Below are 17,722 nucleotides of genomic sequence, written 5' to 3'. Positions count from 1 at the left end.
GCACAACGAAGGGCCCCAGGCCGATAAACACTCTGCAGCATTCATCTGAAAGGAACTGAAGAAGGCAACCTAGAGTCCTACTAAAGTTCCAGCCTTGCTGATTCCAGACCAACACCAAGTAAGCTGTCAGAACCCTAAAGCCTCCAACAGCCAAGTGGCAAGAGACCCTGAAGACTAGTAGAGCAGGCAAACACCAACACCTGGACCTGCTAGTGCCTCAGTGAGGGGAGGGGTAGGGAGAAGGAGGGGGAACTGGGGGAAACCAGCTCAGAAAACCATCAGGTGCTTTGGCATTCTACAGCAAAGGAGCCTCCCAGTGCCTCAGCAGATCTAAGGGAGGCAGCACTGCAAAGGGGCCCCACGCAGATAAACACCCTGCAGCACCCATCTAAAAGGAGCAGAAGAAAGCTAAAGGAAAGGAAAAGCAGGCAACCCAGAATTGCCTGAAAGTTCCAGCCTTGATGATTCCAGATCAACACCAGGTAAGCTGCCAGAACCCCACAGCCTCCAATTGCCAAAATAAGAGGCCCCATGCAAAGCCAGTAACTAAGACCTAGGCTCCCAACACAAGAAGCTTGGGTTAGTGCCCTCTGCTCCCCAGCAGGAGAGATCAATCTCTTCAAAGACCAGTGAATAAAGAAACACTATGAGTAAAAAGAAATGCACCTTAGATTCATATTATGAGAAGAGTGAAGATCAAGACAGAAATTCTGAAGATGACAACATTGTCAACAAACCCCTATCTGCAACATCAGAAGGGACTATGAACTGGTCTGAAGCCCAAAATTCTGTTAGGCAAAGGAGCTTGGATTGCAGCCAAAGATCAACTACCCAGTGAAAATGAGCATGATATTTCAAGGGAGGAGATGGATATTCAATGAAATATGGGACTTCCAAACCTTCCTGATAAAAAGACCAGAGCTCAACAAAAAATTTGATCTTCAAGTACAAGATTCAAGAGAGACATAAAAAGGTAAAGGATACAGAAAGATACAATATGTTGTTAATAAGGGCAAACTGTCTACATCCCTGCAAGGGAAGATGACACTTGCAGCTCTTGACAACTGTATTGTTATTATACCATATTAAAAGAGTACATATAAGAGGGGTGGATATAAGTTGACTTTAACATAAGGACAAAAAAAAATCTGATCAAGTGGGTTAAATGGATCCAAGTAAGTGGATTAGTCTGATCTAAGAAAATGTACTGAGAAAGGAGGAGGCAGACAAGGGTAAATTACATTACAGGAAAAGACACAAAAACCTATTACAGCAGAGGGAAAGAAGGGAGGGGGAGCATTGTTTGAACCTTACTCTCATCAGATTTGGCTCAAGAAGGATAACATAATCAGTTAGGTATAGAAATCTAACTTGCCCTATAGGCAGTAGGAGGGAAAAGGGGAAAAAAAGGGAAGGGGGTAAGAAAGGGAGGGAAGAAGCAGTAAGACTAAAGGGGAAGAAAAGGGAAAAAGCTAACAGAAGGGAGGAGGGACTGAAGGAGGTGGTGGTCAAAAACATAACACTAGTGAGGGGGGAAGGGAGAAAGGAGAAAGAAAAGCATAAATGGGGGGAAAAGGATGGAGAAAAAGACACAGATAGTAATCATAACTGTGAATGTGAATGGGATGAACTCTCCCATAAAACGAAGGAGATAGCAGAATGGATTAAAAACCATAATCCTACAATATGTTGTTTACAGGAAACACATTTGAAAAAGAGTGACACATACAGGGTAAAGGTAAAAGGCTGGAGCAGAATATATTATGCTTCAGCTGAAGTAAAAAAGCAGGGGTAGCAATCCTGATCTCAGACAAAGCAAAAGCAAAAATAGATCTAATCAAAAGAGATAAGGAAGGAAACTACATCCTGCTAAAAGGCACCATAGACAATGAAGTAATATCATTACTAAACATATATGCACCAAATGGTATAGCATCCAAATTCTTAGAGGAGAAGTTCAGGGAGTTACAGGAAGAAATAGACAGCAAAACTATACTAGTGGGGACCTGAACCTCCCCTTCTGACTAGATAAATCTAACCACAAAATAAACAAGAAAGAAGTTAAGGAGGTGAATAGAACATTAGAAAAGTTAGGTATGATAGACCTCTGGAGAAAACTGAATGGGATAGAAAGGAATATACTTTTTTCTTGGCAGCACATGGCACATACACAAAAATTGACCATGTACTAGGGCATAAAAACCTCACAATCCAATGCAGAAAGGCAGAAATATTAAATGCATCCTTTTCAGATCATGATGCAATAAAAATTATATGTAATAAAGGGCCATGGAAAGATAGACTAAAAAATAATTGGAAACTAAATAATCTAATCCTAAAAAATGATTGTCAAACAACAAATCATAGAAACAATCAATAATTTCATTCAAGAGAATGACAATAATGAGACAACATAGCAAAACTTATAGGATGCAGCAAAAGCAGTTCTTAGGGGAAGTTTTCTATCTCTAAATGCTTACATAAATAAAACAGAAAAAGAGGAGATCAATGAATTAGGCATAGAACTAAAAAAACTAGAAAAATAACAAATTAAAAATCCTCAATTAAACACCAAATTAGAAATATTGAAAGGAAAAATTAATAAAATTGAAATTAAAAAAACTATTGAACTAATAAGTAAAACTAAGAGCTGGTTTTATGAAAAAACAGATAAAATAGATAAGCTTTTGGTTAATTTAATTTAAAAAAAGAAAGAAGAAAGAAAAATTACTAGTATCAAGAATGAAAAGGGTGAAGTTACCACTAAGGAAGAGGAAATTAAAACAAAAATTAGGAATTATTTTGTCCAACTATATGCCAACAAATTTCACAATCTTAGTGAAATGGATACATATTTAAAAAAATATAAATTGCCCAGATTAACAAAGAGGAAGTAAAATACTTAAATAACCCCATCTCAGAAAAAGAAATTGAACAAGCCATTGATGAACTCCCTAGGAAAACATCTCCAGGGCCAGATGGATTTACATGCAAATTCTATCAAACATTTAAAGAACAATTAATTCCAATACTATATAGACTATTTGGGAAAATAGGTGAAGAAGGAGTCTTACCAAATTCTTTTTATGATACAAATATGGTGGATACCTAAACCAGGAAGAGTCAAAATAGAGAAAGAAAATTATAGACCAATTTCTCTAATGAATATAGATGCAAAAATTTTAAACAAAATACTAGCAAATAGATTACAGCAACTTATCACAAGAATAATACACTATGACCAGGTAGGATTTATACCAGGAATGCAGGGTTGGTTCAATATTAGGAAAACTATCAGCATAATTGAGCATATCAACACCAAAACCAACAGAAACCACATGATCATCTCAATAGACGAAGAAAAAGCTTTTGACAAAATACAACACCCATTCTTATTAAAAAACACTAGAAAGCATAGGTATAAATGGAGTCTTACTTAAAATAATAAATGGCATCTATCTAAAACCTTCAGCAAGCATTATATGTAATGGGGACAGGCTAGAAGCATTTCCAATAAGATTGAGGGTGAAACAAGGATGTCCATTATCACCACTGTTATTCAATATTGTACTGGAAACATTAGCTTTAGCAATACGAGAAGAAAAAGAAATTGAATGCATTAGAACAGGCAAAGAAGAAACAAAGCTATCACTCTTTGCACATGACATGGTGATATACTTAGAAAATCCTAGATAATCAACTAAAAACCAACTTGAAATAATAAAAAACTGGGGCAGCTAGGTGACACAGTGGATAGAGCACTGGCCCTGGATTCAGGAGGACCCGAGTTCAAATCTGGCCTCAGACACATGACACTCACTAGCTGTGTGACGCTGGGCAAGTCATTTAATCCCAATTGCCTCACTAAAAAAAATAAAATAAAATAAAAATTAAAAACTTTAGCAAAGTTGCAGGCTATAAAATAAACCCACATAAATCATGAGTATTTCTATATATTACCAACAAAGCCCAACAGCAAGAGATAGAAAGAGAAATTCCATTTGAACTTACTGCATGTATCATACTGTACTTACAAGTCTACTCCTGAAACAAACCCAGGAACACAATTACAAAACATGTTTCACACAAATAAAGTCAGATCTAAATAACTGGAAAAACATCAGTTGCTCATGGGTAGGCCGGGCTAATATAATAAAAATGACAATTCTACCTAAGCTAATTTACTTATTCAGTACCCTACCAATCAACTACCAAAAAATTATTTTGTAGAATTAGATTCATTTGGAAGAACAAAAGGTCCAGAATATCAATGGAACTGATGAAAAGAAATGAAAGGAAGGTGGCCTAGCCATTCCAGATCTTAAATTATATCATAAAGCAGCAATCATCAAAACTGCTTGGTACTGGCTAAGAAATAGAGTGGTGGATCAATGGAACAGGTTAAATATGCAAGACACAGTAGTCAATGACTATAGTAATCTGTTATTTGATAAACCCAAAGACCCCAGTTTCTGGGATAAGAACCCACTCTTTGAAAAAAAAAAAACTGCTGGCAAAACTGGACAAGAGTATGGCAGAAAGTAGGCATAGACCAAAATCTCACACGATGTACCAAAATGAAGTCAAAATGAGTTCATGATTTAGACACAAAGGCTGATACTATAAGCAAACTGGGAGAGCAAGGAGTAGTGTGCCTATGAGATCTATGGAGAACGGAAGAATTCATGACAAAACAAGAGATAGGGAACATTATGAAAAGCAAAATGGATAATTTTGATTACATTAAATTGAGAAGTTTTTGCACAAACAAAGCCAATGATTCAACTAAGATTAGAATGAAGGTAGGAAAGTGGGAAAGAATTATTACAGCCAGTCTCTCTGATAAGGGCCTCATTTCTAAAATATATAGAGAATAAAGACAAATTTATAAGAATATAAGCCATTCCCTAGTTGATAAATGGTCAAAGGATATGAACAGACAGTTCTCAGATGAAGAAATTAAAGCCATCTATAGTCATATGGAAAAATGCTCTAAATCATTATTGATTAGAGAAATGCAAATCAAAACAACTCTCAGGTACCACATTACACCTATCAGATTTGCCAACATGACAAAACAGAAAAATGATTAATGTTGGAAAAGATGTGGGAAAATTGGAATGCTAATGTGTTTTTGGTGGAGTTGTGAAATGATTCAACCATTTTGAAGAGCAATTTGGAACTATGCCCAAAGGGCTATCAAAATGTGCATACCCTTTGATCCAGCAATAGCACTTCTAGGGCTATATCCCAAAGAGATCATACAAATAGGAAAAGGACCCTCATGTAGAAAAATATTCATAGCAGCTCTTTTTGTGGTGGCAAAGAATTGGAAATTGAGAGGATGCCCATCAATTGGTGAATGGCTGAGCAAGTTGTGGTATACAAATGTAATGGAATACTATTATACTATAAGAAATGATGAACAGGTTGACTTCAGAAAAACCTGTAAAGACGTGTACGATCTGATGCTGAGTGAAATGAGCAGAACCAAGAAAATGTTATATATAATAACAGTCATGTTGTGTGATGACTAATATTGATAAACTTAACTCTTCCCAGCAATACAAGGATCTAAGACATCTCCAGAGGCCTCGTGATGGAAAATGCTATCCATATCCAAAGAAAGAACCATAGAAGTTGAATTGCTATTTTTTTTCCCTCTTCTGTTGAGTTGTGTTTCCTCTTTCTGGTGGTTCCTCTTATTGGTTTCAATTTTTACTTACAACGCCACTAATGTTAAAATATGTTTAATAGGAACGTAAACGTATAGACTATATCAGGTTGTGAGCAGTCTTGGGGGGAGGTGAGGAGGAAGGGGGTGAAAAATTTTAAACTCAAAAGCATATGGAAGTAATTATTGATAAATCAAAATAAATTAATAATTTTTTTTAAAAGGGAAAAAAAAGAGTCTGCCAGTAAAAAACAAACAAACAGGGGCAGCTAGGTGGTGCACTAGATAGAACACCAGCCCTGGATTCAGGAAGACCTGAGTTCAAATCCAGCTTCAGACATATAACACTAGCTGTGTGACTCTGGGCAAGTCACTTAACCCCAATTTCCTTGTCAACAAAAAACAAACAAGCAAACAAAAAAAAAATAACAAAAATAAATGAAAACACAATGCTAGGTACTGGAAGATATACAAATTTTAGATATTAGGTGGATCTTATCTAATTGATTTATGTGACACCAATATAGGTATTATATACAATTTCACCTAAGAGCAATAACAGTTTAGAATACAAAGAATGATGTGGTCCCTACATGTGGAAATGTTCTTGAGTTAAATTGTTCAGTTTCTTGGACCCTTCTGACATTTTGGTGAAGTCTATGAACTCTTTCATACAATAATATTTAATGCATACAGAAAAATACATAAGATTACAAAGGACATAAAATATTCAAATACAGTTATCAAACTTCCAAAACAGCCCGCAGACTGAGATTACAAACCTCTGCATAAGACAGTCTCTAAGGTTCCTCTCAGGATTAGATTTCTGATTGTTAGCATAGCCCCAAAAACCACTGGACAAAAGTGTGTGGGTAAATCAAAGCAACCCCATAACCCCTGGCTGAAAAATAAACTAATTCATAGTGTATGTTATTAGTAGTGGGTTAGAAACAGTATCCCCACTTTTTTTAGTATACCACATTAAAAACATCATATCAAGGAATCTCGATGAATTAAAAAATAACACCTAAGCTAGATTCCCTGACTTTTTAAATGTGGCATACTTTTAAGGCAGGAAAAAACATTTCTAACCCATTCTCAATAACACACGATGTGCATTGCTTGATTTTTACTAGGGGTGATGAAGTTTCATTGATTCATCCCCACACTTTTGCAGGGACGGTTATTGGCCTATATTTGTACGCACAAAAATCAGAAATTCACTTTTTTAAAAAATGAAGTAAAAAAAAAAAAATGAAGGAAATTTAGTCCCTTAAAAGAAAAGTGCTTTCCCAAGTTCATATAGTTGAGTCCAATGACCTCATTTTATATATGACTGAACTGAGGCAAAACAAAATTAGATTACTTATCCCATGCCAAACATCTAGCAGGTGTAAAGTTAAAAAAAAAAAGAAAAGAAAGTAGGATTATTTTTCTAGAACACGAGTATATAAATATCAGGAGCAATTGTTTATAATAAACATGGCAAAAATAAGATGGAGCTATAATAAGGATTAAAAGTGACCTCTGAGAAGTTACTTTTTTCCCCCTAGAGGCGATAAGAAGCCATTGAAAATTTGTAAGCAGGGGAGAGTCATAGTCAGACTTGTATTTTAGAACCAATATTATGGCAACTGAACAGGTTAGGTTCTTGTTGTTTTGTTTTTTGCATACAGTGTTCTGCACGTTATATTATTGTTGTTTATCCTTCATTTTTGAAGATGACCAGTAACATCACAGGTGATGTCTTTACTTGCTCATGAATTGGATTTAAGTGAGGCAGAATTGCATAAAATTGTCAGCCTCACTCTCTCTTCCAGAATCATTGATGTCTAGTGGCAAGACAAAAGTCAAGATGACTGGCAATGGTCCAGGATGCCACAGATGAACTTGGCAGCTTCAATGCCTGACCAGACTCTAAGTGCTTCACAGAACCTGCTTCAGCCATCTTCATGGCCCATAGAACAAGTAGTTCTCTTCTTCCCATTCTTATAGAGGAAGCTGTCACATGCTTGTGGTCGACATCCCTCTAATGCTCTGATGGGTTTGAGGCCTACTGGTTACCCTCAACCTGGTTTAGCCAGTCTGCCAAGACAGTTTTACTGGGGTGAAGTCACTGCATAGGTAACAGCTTCTTGAAGCCACAGGTGAGAATTAGGTTGCGAGTAGACACCAAAGGTAGATGAGCAGCCCTGAAAAGGGCTCAGCAAGCTCTCACACCAGAGATATTAGTCCTGCCTGAACATTTAATCTCTGTTTGCCTCAGTTTCCTCATCTGTAAAATAGGGATGGTAATAGCCTACCTACTATTTGTAAAGTGCTTAGCATAGTGCCTGGGACATAGTGGATCCTTTATCAGTTTTATCTATTCTTCCTGCTATGTACAAAATCTGCAAGTAATTTTGAGGGTGGAGTTACTAGTAGCTATTCATCCTCTACATGTGTTGGGCAGAGAGCATACATAGGGGAATGGAATCTTTGGGCCTATCCAGCAAGAACATAATGTCCTACAGATATTGGTCACTATAATACTAGGTTCAGGCGGCTGAAGAGCATTACAACATGCTTGTGAATTTTGTCTTTTGGTTCAGCAAAGAAGAAGAGTACTCCTAAAATGCAAAATCTTTAACTGAATGATTCAGGCCTTTGACCATCTGGCTATATTCTACCTTTCTATTCTTTTATCATATCACTCCCCTTCATGCACTAGATTTTCTCCACACACCTCTTTGCATTTCTTATCTCTATATCTTTGCACACGTGGGTCATGCCTGGGATGTACTTCATTGCTTCCCTCAGACATAACAATATGTCACTAACCTGGTACAGAAGAGTCATTCATTTTCTCAGATGCTATCATTCTCTTTAACAATCAAAAGTCCTCCATGTCCTTCCTTTCCATACCTCCTTACCACCTATCTCAATGTGGAGGCCTCTCAGCTCTTTGGTGAAACCAAGGTTTCTCTCTGACTACATCCCTATTAATGCATGATTTGACTCAGTAGATTTACAGAAGGGTGATACTTAAGTAGAGAACATGAAAAGCCATGTATTCTAAGTTTGGAAATTGCCTTTGTGCCATCTTGTTTCCTTTTGTAGGCATAAGTAAACATGTTTTGACAATTAAAAAGAATTTACTTAGGGATCAAAACAATGTATGTCTCATCTAAAATTTCTATTTATTTTTGAGGATATTAAGCAACTACAGCATTTGCTCTTTTTTCTTGTTATGACCTGTCCTAGGTCTATTGTCTTACCTCATGAATATGCACAGATGACCCTGAGTTCTCAGAAGCTATACCAAGGGAGAACAAAGTCTGGAAGGTGATAGAATCCTAGATTTAAACTTGCAGTAGATATTAAACCAACTCTCTCCTTTTATAGATGAAGAAATGAACCTCAGAGAGGGAAAACACCTGCCCAAGGTCACACAGTTAGTAACTAGAGGCTAGATTCAAAGTTAGGTCTTCGCACATCCTGATTTCTTTCATACCCAGGTTTATTTTTACACAAATGGCTTCTGAAATCTGCTCCAGCTTTGAGATCTTTGAGAATTCTGTGGCCATCCTAGAGGGCTAAATGCAACAAGGGTTCATTGCAAGAAGATTGATCACTGGAACATGATCCCTGTTAGTCACACTGACTCCTAAAGGTAACCTTCTACAATGCGTTGGATTTGTAACCTGTGTTGGTGAGAGGAGTAGATTTGGTAATAAAGCATCAACAGCCACAGACAGTAACGACAACTGTAACAATAAAGCTACGTTGATGGAATGCTTTGAGATTTGCAAAAAAATTTTACATCTATCTAACTTGATCCTCACAACAACTTTGTGAAAAGGGTGCTGATTTTTTTACAGAAGATGAAATCAAGGAAGAAAAATATTAAATGACTTACTTAGAGTAACATAACTGATAAATCAAAAATAATTCCAGTACTGATAAAAGAATTATCTAAATATAATTTCTAACTAAGGCTAACTTCCTCATATCCAATATGTAGCTTTTATTTCCTTACTTACATACATGTTTTCTCTTCCATTAGAATGTGAGTTGATTGAGGGCAAGAGCTGTTTTGTTTTGTTTTGTTTGGGGTGGAGGTGGGGGCTTTTTTGGAACCATAGATTTATTGTACTATTTGACACGTAGCAAACATTTACTAAATGGTTGTTGATTGATTGACTTTAAAAGATTAAATGAGATATTTGTAAAGTGCTTGACATAGTGTCTGACACATAGCAGGTACTATGTAAGTGTTAACGATTATTATTATTTTAAAAGAAGATCCATTGTACAGTTACTACTTAAATGCAAGATTTAATAAAACCAATGTAGTATTTTGGGATCCCCAACCTGAACGCGGGCTAGGCAGCCACCTGGAAATGTAAGTGACGCTCTCCAACAGTTTAGCAGCCATCCTGCAGCGTTGCTGATTTCCCTTTCCAGGTTCTTGAACAACTGACCGCAGAGGGACATCATTTCTACTTTAAAACCCCACGGTAACTGGAAATGAGTGCTTCGCTGCTCTTGTCATCGGAGCGAGTGACTGGGGAGCCATTCGGGGCCTCGCATCAAGGCTTCTGACAGCCCTCTCTTGGATGGAAATTCTCCACAGTGTCACTGCTGTATTTTTCCCTGGCTGCCCCAGGCTCCAGGTCGAGCTTCTCAGCTTTCGACACGGAGAATCTTTCCCACTATTGACATCAGCAACGGCACCAGCTACTGAAATTAAATGAGAACTAATTCCTCCACGTGGGTTGGCTCAAGTGTTTTTGTTCGATCTATCAAATGAACTTCAAATCCCTTCCTGCAATTGAACGGGAAGATGCTGGAGTAACAAGAAGCTGAACCTTTTAAAAATACAGAATTACACTAGAACTTCATTTCAACTTACATGCTGCAAGCCAAAAGTTTTATATGAATGTAGATCTAGAGCTATAAGGAACAGTTAGGTAGCACAGTGAATAGAGTGCCAGGCCTGGAGTCTGGAAGACCTTATCTCAAACCTGTGACCCCGGACAAGTCTCTCAATCCCGCTGGCTCCAGTTTCTTCATCTGTAAAATGATCTGGAGAAGGAAATGGCAAACCACTCCAGTGTCTTTGCCAAGAAAAAATCCAAATGGGGTCATAGAGAGTCGAACGTGCCTGAAAAACAACTGAACAACAGAAGACATCTTGGCCAACATTATCACTTGACAAATCTGGAAACTGAGAAGCAGAGAGGCTAGACGATTTGCCCAAGGTTACACAGGTAATAAATGACAGGACCAACTCCTCTAGCTCCAAATTCCACACTCTTTTCCTTATGCCATACTGTTTAAGGAAGTCTGATACTATAGGACAGGATAAGTGATCCTTATATTCCTTCACCACAAATTTCTACGGATTGTAGAGGAACAAGCTTGCCAAAATTTTCCATTAGGAGAAAAGTTATACATGGCTGAGAAATGTCTTATATAAGTACAATTTCTTAGAATCACAAAATCTCAGAATGTTTTTTCAGAGATTTCAGAGGCCAATCTATCCAACTTGACCCTGGGCAAGAATATTCTCTACACTATGTCTAATTATCCAGTTTTTGCTTGAAGACCTCTAATAAGGAGGATCCCTCTGTTAACCTTGGGCAGTCCATTCCACATTCCATTTTATAGCTGTCGTTGTTAGGAATCTTCCCCTCTCCTATGTTCTTCCTAAAACCCCCATTAAGAGAGCTGAAATCAACCTCTTTGCCACGTTCACTTATTACTCTTCAACCTGTCCTCTGGAATCAAAGAAAAGAAACCCACTCAGGAAAGGGTAATTTAAATAATCCCTTCTACTCACCTCATGGATTCCTCTGGATTTAAGACTGCAAATAAAAGAGAAAATCAGGGTGGGGGGATGACTTATTACCTTTGAACAAGTGGGGGACATTTCTTCTTTGAGAAACCACACTTTATAGATAGAGGTGAACCTGCCTCAAATTCGCTTTGTTCTCTTGTTCACCTTTATGTGAACATATAGGATCTCTCTGGTATAATGTCTGCTCCTTGACGGCAGGTAACTCATCTTTCTATTTGTGCCTACTATGAGACAGACCCTATTCGGGGCTTTTTACATAGCAGGTACTTAATAAATACTTATTTAGTGTCCGTCAATTGGAGAATGACTGAACTAATTGAACAGTAATACAAAATCAAATTTCACTGAAAAAAATGTTGAATTTGAGTTCAGAGAAATGATGCAAGGAAATCAAGCATTGATTAACCACTTATTATGTGATAAAGACTGTGCTAATTTCTGATACAACTACATGGAAAGAGAAATGCTATCACTGGCCCCAGGGAGGTGATATTTTAATGGAGCCAAACATCGCACAAGAGAGAGCTGAAAAGGGGAGGTGGGTAGTGAAGGAGAAGATAGGCACCTGGGGCCTGGTAGGGAAGTAGGTAAAGAGTAAGAACAGATGAAAAGGGAATGAAGCATGACTAGCCCAAGGCACCCCAAAGCGGAATCCCCTGTAAAGAAATCTCCAGTAGGAGTAAAAGTCATCACACAGAGAGCTCCGGGCATTAAGGGAAGGCCTAGGCCAAGAAGGAAGCTAAGTCATGATGGCAAAGTAGTAATTTATATAAATATACATTTTCATTACATGTAATTATTATATAAGTATATATACATATGTGTATGTGAATGTATATTACATATATTCATATCAGCATACACATCAGATAGATGGGATTTTAAATACAGCCCTTCTCTTTGAAAGTGACAAAATTGAGATACAACATGGCAAGTCATCAGCACAGTCAGAATAGCTTGGGTTCCTGTTTCCCTCTCTGACACATGTGGGGTATACTGGCAAATGTTTAACAACCAGCTCTCCAAAAAAGATGATATACTTTTAAGTTTATTATGCATTATCATCATTTTCTCTGTAACTTTATTAAGTCTAGATGATCAAGAAAAAATAGATTAAGTCCTTAAATGTAGCATTTGCTGATTTCTAAAGTGTAAATATTCACAATCAAGATTTAACAATCATGTTCCTCCAAGCCAAAATGAACTGGTTCCAGCACACCATGGTAACATTGTCTCTGACTTTTCCTCCCTCCTGCTCTTCCTTCTACTCCTCCTCCTCTCTCTCACTCTCCATCTCTCTGTCTCTGTCTCTCCCTCTCTCTCTCTCTCTCTGTTTCTTTCTCTTTCTGGCTGTCTCTGTGTCCCTCTCTCTTTGTTATTCTCTCTCTGTTACTCTCCCTCTGCCTCTGTCTGTCCATCTGTGTGCATATGTGTGTGTATGTATATGTGTATGTCTGTCTGTCTCTTTCCTAAATCCTCTTCTCCTTGGCTTCCTCGATAACTACGCTTCCCTATACCTGTATATTTCCTTTCACTCCCACTCCCACCAATTGTCCCAGAGCTGTAGTTTCTTTTCCTTTCCATGTCCATGGTAATAGAATGCCATGTCTGCTCATGACAAATACCCCCAGTGAAAACCAGGAGGCTAGAGCTTAATTCTGCCTGAGATACTCAGAGGCAGCCCATTCCCATTGGGAGGCTTCTCCCTATAATGGAAGAAGGTAAGGTGGCAACTCCCCTTTCTCCTCCTGTTCCAATAACATATATACATTCTCTCTATGGATGTGTTTATCTATATTGATGGATAGATGGATAGATAGATAGATTGATTGATTGATTGACTGACTGATTGATTGATACAGGGGAAAGAATGTCAATGGTTGGTTTCTTTCTTTCCTCCCTGCTGGCTGCCTACCATTATTGTCTCCAGATCCCTGTACTCAGAACTAACTATTTCATTGTGGGAGATGTATTCTTGGGGTTATAGTCAAAATGGAGTCTTGAGGCTGGGAAGAGAGCTCAAGGCGAAGGTGGGAAGGTGATATGGACTTGAAACTTGGTTATACACTTTGTTATTTGCGTATTGTTTTGCATTTTTGTGTTTTGGTGATGCTAGAGTTGAATGTGATAAAAACTTGAAATAAAATTTTAACTAAATCTCCAAAATACACACTCACACACATATACACATATGTAATATGTATATGTACATATATGTGTGTGTGTGTGTGTGTGTGGACACACACACACACACACACACACACAGAATCAACTCTCTAAGACTGGAAATTTAAGAAAAGCTGCTAACCTGTATTGATAAAGGGAACTTCCACACACAAGAAAACAAAGGCTTTTTTCTACTACTGAGAAATCCCAGATTTAGAATTCTAGCTTGTGAATCCAAATTTTTATGCATCGAATTGGATCCCATGACCCAACAAAACCAAAAGAATCTATTCCATTAATCACCAAACATTCAAAAGACCAACTGTGTTCAGCCAGGCTAGGTAACTTTTTTTTTCCCGAGACTATTTAATAGAAGTTAAAAAAAAAAGTCTTCCTTATGCCAACCCACCATCTTGATTCTTCTGCTTACATTCAAATGATACAATGGCATAGAACACACACTGACACACAACTAATATGAAGCAAGTGGTATTTTCCCACAGTGTCTGTCAGTGGCTTACCCTGCTGTTCTTTGTGTAATAATGAATTATATTAAATTTCAAATATATCTTCTGTAACCTTTCAGCATATTCGATTTGCAGCCTTTTAAGACTTTTTCATTTATCTCAAAAAACCTAAATAAAATAAATCATTATCGCTTCTATTTTTACCCCATATTCATTTCGGAAAACACTACACTCTTCCAAAAAAAAAGGAAAGAAAAGAAAAAAGAAAGGGTCTCTCATTATAACAAAGAAAATGTAAAGAACCCCAAATGATGTGGTAACCATCTGTGTACGCTCCTTTCTGCATCTGTAGTCTAGTACCTTCCCAAAGGAAGAATGGGGTTGATTTTCTTATCTCTTCTATAGGTCCATCACTCATCATTAAGATAACATATTTAACTTTTGCTTCACATTGCTGTATGCACAGTATACATACATGCATATGTATACATATATATACAGAGAGAGAGAGAGACCATACTGTGATATGTATGTGTATATATATATATATATATATATATATATACACACACACACACACACACACACATATACATACATACATATACAGATATATATATACATATATTTTGGTTGTGTTTATATGACTCTGCATTAGTTCACACAAGTCTTCCCATGTTTCTTTCCCAAGTTTTCTGTATTTCATACTCCTGACTATACTTCTACTTACATATTTTATTATGTGGTGGCAAAGAATAGAAATGGAGGGGTTGTCCACCATTTGGGGAATGGCTGAAGAATTCATTGCATATAATTGTGATGGAATACTATTGTGGTATAAGAAATGACAAGCAGGATGCTCTCAGAAAAAAAAAACCTGGAAAGACTTACACAAAGGGATGCAAAGTAAAATGAGCAGAATTGGGAGAACATTGTACACAGTAACAGCAATATTGTATGATGATTAACTGTTAATGACTTACCTATTAAGAGCAATACAATGATCCAAGACAATTCTGGAGGATCTATGATGAAAAATACCTCTCTCTCTCTATCTCTCCAGAGAAAGACCTGTTGGAATTTGAATGCAGATTGAAAGCATACTTTTTCTTTACTTTCTTTATTTTTGAGTTTTTTTAAACTGTTTTCTTTCACAACTTGACTAATGTGGAAATATGTTTTGCATGACTATACATGAATAACCTATGACAAATTGCTTGCCTTCTTAATGAGGAAGAGTGAGAAGGGAGGGAGAGAATTTGGAACTCAAAATTTAAAAAAAGAAAGTTAAAATTATTTTTACATGTAATTGGGGAAAAATAAAATATAATTAAATTATATATATATATATATATATAAAATATAATTAAATTATATATATGTGTATATATATATATACATATATATACACATATATATATAATTAAATTATATATATATATAAAATATAATTAAATTATATATATATGTGTGTGTATATATATCCATATATATATATATGGATATATATATATATATATATATATGGATATATATATATATATATATGGATATATATATATATATATATATATATATATATATATTCATAGAAGCCTGAATGACTGGGAGGATAGAGGCACCCTGGTGAGTAATAAAAAGAATGTGGAATAATGTTTTTGGAAGGAAAGAGATAATAAGTTCATTTTTTGATACGTAGAGTTTAAAATTTCTATGGGACATCCAGTTGAAAGTATGAAATTCAAAGATAGGAGACTAAAGGTCAGGAGGGAGGTAGGGGCTGGACCAACATATCTGAGGTCATTTCAGAACATCAGCTGTGAAATACCCTAGCTGAGTACAGTAAGGCTCATTCCTGTAAGTTTGGGTACCAAGTAATTATCGTTTTTGGTGACAGAAACTCCTCAAACTTTCCACCAAGTTGTGAAGTAGCTGGAATATGGATCAATGTCCACAAATTCCCAAGCAATGAAATCACATTTCTTTTGAAATCTTCAAGAAATATAGAATACTTCTTGTTTCAATTTGAATTCTACCTTCTTTGTTAGTCCCCCTGTTTAGTCAGAAAATTGAATGAAAAGACAAACTGAACACTGAGAATTTGGAAGGACACATTTATTAATCACAATTCAGGAAGACAGAGTGTGTACAGCCCCCTGTGCACAGCTCTGTTCCACTATTCAGGAGTGGCCTGATCAAAGGTTCCACACAGAGGCTGGTGCTGGACTCTGTGGGCTTTTGCCAAGAACGGTATTATTCCATGCCAACACATACCAATTGGCAACTGTTATAGGCATGACTCTAAAGCTAGCTCAATTTTGGGACAAATGAGACACTCTCAGTCACTGAATACTTAACAAAGAAGGCTTACTTTGCCCAAACACAGCAAGGATATGTAGCAATGATATGGTGACACATCTTCAGTTTTGGTAGACATGGTCTCCTTTTCCTCCTCACAGAAACAAATCTGGTCAGTAGGTTTATATAATATAGTGACTCATGGTCTTAGGTTAATAATAATAACCATAATTCACATTCACACACTGCATATTATGTAAAAGGCATTGTGCTAAGTTCTTTACAATTATTATCTCATTTTTTCCCCACAACAACCCTATGGGGTAGGTACTATTGTTATCACCATTTACATATAATGATATTTAGTCAAAAACAGGTGAAGTGACTTACCCAGGGTCACACAGTTAGTAAGTGTCTGAGGCTGAATTTGATTTTGGTTCTTCCTGATTCCAGGCCTGGCATTCTATTCACTTCACTACTTTCCTGCCCCTATCAAATCTTAGAGGCCCAGATTCTGCATCGATGGAGCTTTATGTTGCTCCTAGTCCAGGAAACTACATTAAGGAAGCTGAAATAATCAGCGACAGTTGCACAGTGAGAGGCAAATGCTATTCTTATCATGGATACGGTAGTGTGTCCTCAAGTTATATATAAGGAATTTCAAACATGCTACAATAAGCCCAAATGCATGAGGAATTTACAGCACATTGGATGCCTCTTGGGCTTAGGCAAATATGCATTACTTACAGGTCAGAGCAGAAAGTGACTGGCTTAATTCCAACATATGACTCTGACTCTTTCTCAGTGCTTTCCCTTTTCAGATTACTTTCGGCATTCTCTGTATATATTGTATACATACCTAGTTATTTGCCATGCTTTCTCCTCCATTAGACTGTGAACTACTTGAGGACAGAGACTGTTTTTGCATTCTCATATCTCCAATTCTTAGCTCAGCACTTCATACAGTAATAGGATAATAAAAGTATTTTAACTGATCGACCTGTCCTAAATGTAGTGATTTCAAACTAGAAAGACCTGCTAGTTTTGAGAATGATTCCCTGTTCTTCTTCTTCCTTGTCTTCCATGTTGACTTTGTAGCTTATCTATACCTTTCTTCAGTTCTCTGCTGTTTTTCTTGATCACTGTTGGCCACATTAAATGCATGAATGGGCCTCTAGCTAGGTTCCACTTGTAAGCCACCCCAGAGAACTCCATGTGTAGCCAAACCCAAAAACACAGCATACTTGTGTCAAGAAATGGCTTTTGTTTCAAAGA

The sequence above is a fragment of the Phascolarctos cinereus genome, unplaced genomic scaffold, assembly GCF_003287225.1.
Source record: "Phascolarctos cinereus isolate Bilbo 61053 unplaced genomic scaffold, phaCin_HiC Scaffold_3;HRSCAF=262, whole genome shotgun sequence".
Lineage (NCBI taxonomy): Eukaryota > Metazoa > Chordata > Mammalia > Diprotodontia > Phascolarctidae > Phascolarctos > Phascolarctos cinereus.
Note: the sequence above shows the minus strand (reverse complement) of the source record.